This window comes from Zea mays, chromosome 4 (assembly GCF_902167145.1).
Source record: "Zea mays cultivar B73 chromosome 4, Zm-B73-REFERENCE-NAM-5.0, whole genome shotgun sequence".
Taxonomy (NCBI): domain Eukaryota; kingdom Viridiplantae; phylum Streptophyta; class Magnoliopsida; order Poales; family Poaceae; genus Zea; species Zea mays.
The window spans coordinates 166,060,182-166,066,181 of record NC_050099.1 but is presented as its reverse complement, the minus strand read 5'-3'; positions in this window follow the sequence as shown (position 1 = coordinate 166,066,181).

The following is a 6,000-nucleotide window of genomic DNA, read 5'->3' as shown; positions in this document are numbered from 1 at the left end:
GCCATGTTAAAATCTAAGATAGATGAATTAAATGTTTACAAACCCTCTACATCTACTGTTGACCATGTTTCTATTTGTACTAGATGTAGAGATGTTAATGTTGATGCTATAAATGATCACCTTGCCATGATTAAACAACAAAATGATGATATAGCCAAATTAACTGCTAAAATCAATGAGCGTGAAATTGAAAATGAAAATTTTAAATTTGCTAGAAGCATGCTCTATAGTGGGAGACGCCCTGGCATTAAGGATGACATTGGTTTCTAAGAGGGAAGCAATGTCAAGCTTAATGCCCCTAAGAAATTGTCTAACTTTGTTAAGGGCAAAGCTCCCATGGTTCAGGATAATGAAAGTTACATTTTATATCCTCCTAATTATCATGAACATAAAATTAGGAAGATTCATGCTAAGAAATCTCATTCTGTTCCTCACCATGCTTTTATGTATAAGAATGTGGATTCTAGTTTTAGGCATTCCACTCATAATAAAATGCCTAAAAAGGAAACTTCTACTGCATCAAATGAACATAACATTTCATTTAAAACTTTTGATGCATCATATGTGCTTACTAACAAATCAGGCAAAATAGTTGCCAAATATGTTGGGGGGCAAACACAAGGGATCAAAGACTTGTGTTTGGGTACCCAAGGTGCTTGTTTCTAACGTGAAAGGACCCAAGACTGTTTGGTTACCTAAGAACAAGGCCTAAATTGTGTTGCATGTTTATGCATCCGGGGGCTCAAGTTGAATAATTGGTAGCGGATGCACAAACCACATGACAGGGGAGAAGAGAATGTTCTCCTCCTACGAGAAAAACGAAGATCCCCAACGAGCTATCACATTCGAGGATGGAAATCAAGGTTTGGTCAAAGGTTTGGGTAAAATAGCTATATCTCATGACCATTCCATTTCTAATGTTTTTCTTGTAGATTCTTTAGATTATAATTTGCTTTCTGTCTCTTAATTGTGTAAAATGGGCTACAACTGTCTTTTTAGAGATATAGTTGTTACTGTCTTTAGAAGAAGTGACGGTTCAATAGCATTTAAGGGAGTGTTAGATGGTCAGTTATATTTAGTTGATTTTAATGAAAACACAGCTGAACTCAACACTTGTTTAATTGCTAAGACTAATATGGGTTGGCTCTGGCATCGCCGACTAGCCCATGTTGGAATGAAGAAACTTCACAAACTTCTAAAGGGAGAACACATTTTGGGACTAACAAATGTTCATTTTGAGAAAGACAAGGTTTGTAGCGCATGCCAACCAGGAAAGCAAGTTGGCGCCCACCATCCACACAAGAACATCATGACAACTGACAGGCCGCTCGAGCTACTCCACATGGATTTATTCGACCCGATAGCTTACATAAGCATCAGTGTGAGTAAGTATTGTCTTGTTATTGTGGATGATTATTCTCGCTTCACTTGGGTGTTCTTTTTGCAGGAAAAATCACAAACCCAAGAGACTTTAAAAGGATTCTTAAGACGGGCTCAAAACGAGTTTGGATTAAGGATAAAAAAGATAAGAAGTGATAATGGGACGGAGTCAAGAACTCTCAAATTGAAGGCTTTCTTGAGGAAGAGGGCATCAAGCATGAGTTCTCTTCTCCCTACACACCTCAACAAAATGGTGTAGTGGAGAGGAAGAATAGAACTCTACTGGACATGGCAAGGACCATGCTTGATGAGTACAAGACACCAGACCGGTTTTGGGCTGAGACGATTAACACCGCCTACAACTCCATCAACCGGTTATATCTTCATCGAATCCTCAAGAAGACATCATACGAACTCCTCACCGGTAAAAATCCCAATGTTTCATATATTTAGAGTCTTTGGAAGCAAATGTTTTATTCTTATTAAAAGAGGTAGAAAATCTAAATTTGCTCCTAAGGCTGTAGAAGGCTTTTTACTAGGATATGACTCAAACACAAGGGCATATAGAGTCTTCAACAAATCCACTGGATTAGTTGAGGTTTCTTGTGACATTGTGTTTGATTAGACTAATGGCTCCCAAGTGGAGCAAGTTGATCTTGATGAACTAGATGATGAAGAGGCTCCGTGCATCGCGCTAAGGAACATGTCCATTGGGGATGTGTGTCGTAAGGAATCTGAAGAGCCCACACAAGCACAAGATCAATCGTCATCTTCCAACCAAGCATCTCCGCCTACTCAAGATGAGGATCAGGCTCAAGATGATGAAGATCAGGAGGATGAGCCACCTCAAGAGGAAGACAATGATCAAGGGGGAGATGAAGTTAATGAAGACAAGGAAGATGATAAATAAATACAGGGTCAAAGACCGCCACACCCAAGAGTCCACCAAGCAATTCAACGAGATCACTCCGTCAACTCCATCCTTGGTGATATTCATAAGGGGGTAACCACTAGATCTCGAGTTGCACATTTCTGTGAGCATTACTCTTTTGTGTCCTCTATTGAGCCTTACAGGACAGAGGATGCACCAAGAGATCCGGATTGGGTGCTGGCAATGCAAGAGGAACTCAACAACTTCACGAGGAATGAGGTATGGCATTTAGCTCCACGTCCTAATCAAAATGTTGTAGGTACCAAGTGGGTATTCCGCAACAAGCAAGATGAGCATGATGTGGTGACAAGAAACAAAGCCCGACTTGTGGCCAAAGGTTATTCACAAGTCGAAGGTTTGGATTTTGATGAAACATATGCACCCGTAGCTAGGTTTGAGTCAATTCGTATATTACTTGCCTATGCTACTTAGCATGGCTTTAAGCTTTATCAAATGGATGTGAAAAGTGCCTTCCTCAATGGACCTATCAAGGAAGAGGTCTATGTTGAGCAACCTCCCGGCTTTGAAGATAGTGAGTACCCTAACCATGTTTATAAACTCTCAAAGGCGCTTTATGGGCTCAAGCAAGCCCCAAGAGCATGGTATGAATGTCTGTGAGATTTTCTAATCACTAATGGCTTCAAAGTCGGAAAAGCCGATCCTACAATCTTTACTAAAACTATTGCAAAAGATTTGTTTGTATGCCAAATTTATATTGATATCATATTTGGGTCTACTAACAAATCTACTTGTGAAGAGTTTAGTAGGATCATGATACAAAAATTCGAGATGTCTATGATGGGGGAGTTGAAGTATTTCCTAGGATTTCAAGTCAAGCAACTCCAAGACGACACCTTCATCAGCCAAACAAAGTACATTCAAGACATACTTAACAAGTTTGGAATGAAGGATGCCAAGCCCATCAAGACTCCCAGGGGAACCAATGGGCATCTCGACCTCGACACGGGAGGTAAATCCGTAGATCAAAAGGTATACCGATCGATGATAGGATCTTTACTCTATTTATGTGCATCTCGACCGGATATTATGCTTTCCGTATGCATGTGTGCAAGGTTCCAAGCCGATTCTAAGGAAGTTCACCTTAGGGCCATGAAAAGAATCATGAGATATTTAGTTTATACTCCTAAGTTTGGACTTTGGTACCCCAAGGGATCTAATTTTGATTTAATAGGATATTCCGATGTCGATTGGGTAGGGTGTAAAATTGATAGGAAGAGCACATCAGGGACTTGTCAGTTTCTGGGAAGATCCCTGGTGTCTTGGGCTTCAAAGAAACAAAACTCAGTAGCTCTTTCCACCGCCGAAGCTGAGTATATTGCCGCAGGCCATTGTTGTGTGCAATTACTTTGGATGAGGCAAACTCTAAGGGACTATGGCGACAAATTGAGCAAAGTCCCTTTCCTATGTGATAATGAGAGTGCAATCCGCATGGCAAATAATCCTGTTGAACACAGCCGCACTAAGCACATAGATATTCAGTATCACTTTTTGAGAGATCACCAACAACGGGGGGATATCGAAATTTCTTATGTTAGCACCAAAGAATAATTAGCCGATATCTTTACCAATCCTTTAGATGAGAAAACCTTTAGCAAACTTAGGAATGAGCTAAATATTCTTGATTCTCGGAATTTTGATTGAAACATTGCACACATAGCTCATTTATATACCTTTGATCATATTTCTTTCATTTGGTACAAATGCATATCTCCTATTACTTATGTACCAATGCTACGACTAATGTGTTTTCAAGTATATTTCTATACTAAGTCGTAGATTGAAAGGGAAATGGAGTATTTGACGAAGACAAGGCTTCCACTCCACTCTAACGATATCATTTATCCTTCGTCGCTACACCGCTCACTCCAAATTGGTATAATACTTCACTCTTATTTACTTGTACCAATGGGGAGAATGGGGCTATCAATGTCTCCGTTTTTGGCGATTAATGCCAAAGGGGGAGAAAGTATTAAACCCAAAGCAAAAGGACCGCACCACACCACCAATTTCAAAAAAATTCGAAATAAAGATTTATTTGGTATCAGAAATGAAGCTTTAATTGATATTTTTCATTGGTATTTATGTCATGATAATATATCAATTGATATCCTTATATTGAAAAAGGAAAATCTCAATTGGTATTGTGTTAAAACTTTAATTGGTATCTTGTAATGACAATCTTTTCAATTGGTACACATAAAGATAAATTTTCAAAATTGGTATCTACTAAAACCCTCTTGAAAGCTAAGAGGAGAAATTCATTCAGGGGAAGTTTTATTCAGTCAAAGGAAAAGCATTTGAAACAAGGGGAGACATTTCAAATCTTAAAAATGCGTCTAGCAATCTTATTCATATACCTTTGACTATTTGCAAAAAGATTTTGAAAAGATTTTCCAAAAGGATTTGCAAAAACAAAACAAGTGGTGCAAATGTGGTCCAAAATGTTAATAAAAAGAAAGCAATCCATTCATATCTAGTGAGATTATAAATTGGTTTAATTCCAAGTAACCTATGCACTAACCTTATGCAAACTAGTTCATTTCTACACTTTATGTATTTGATTTGGTTTGTGTTGGCATCAATCACCAAAAGGGGGAGATTGAAAGGGAAATAGGGTTTAACATTTTCTCACAATTAATTTTGGTGGTTGAATGTCCAACACAAATATATGGACTAACTAGTTTGCTCTAGAATACATGTTCTACAGGTGCACAAAGGTTCAACACAAACCATAGATATTCAAGTTAGGGATCAAATACAAAGGAGCAAAAAAAACTTGAGTGTGCTGAGGAACGGCGCACCGGACTGTCCGGTGCACCAGGATCGTACAACTCAAACCATCCACTCTCGGGTTTTTGGAGACGCACTCCGCTATAATTCACCGGACTGTCCGGTGTGCCACCGGACTGTTCGGTGAGTCAGCAGGCAACGACTCTCCAGCGCCAACGGTCGACTCTGACGTGTGAACAGTGCGCGAACAATGCACGCCAGAAGTCAGAGCAGAAGTCAGAGGCGCATCGGACAGTATCCGGTGTGGCACCGGACTGTTCGGTGCCGCAAGAGGACAAAGCCTCCAACGGTCGACTGCTCCTGAACCCTAACGGTTGGGTGACGTGGCGGCACATCGGACAGTCTACAGGACCTGTTCGGTGGCGCACCGGACTGTCCGGTGCGCCCATCGATAGCAGCCTTCCCCTACGGCCATTTGGTGGTTGAGGGCTATAAATACCCCCAACCACCACCACACCAAGCATCCAAGCATTCTGAACATTGCATTCAATACAAGAGCAATAGCCTCCACTTCAACACACAATCAAAGCAATCGATCCACTCAAAGTCCCCGAATCAACTCTAGTGCATTAGGACTTGTGAGAGGATCTCTTGTGTTCATTTGTTGCTCTTGTTTGCTTAGCTTGGCCTTCTTTTTCTTTTCAATTCTTACTCTCAAGTGCTTTGTAAGCAAGGCAAGATACACCAATTATGTGGTGGTCCTTGCGGGGTCTAAGTGACCCGTGAGATTAAGGAAGAAGGCTCACTCGGTCTAAGTGATCGTTTGAGAGAGGGAAAGGGTTGAAAGAGACCCGGTATTTGTGACCACCTCAACGGGGACTAGGTTCTTTAGAACTGAACCTCGGTAAAACAAATCATCGTGTTCACTCGCTTTATTT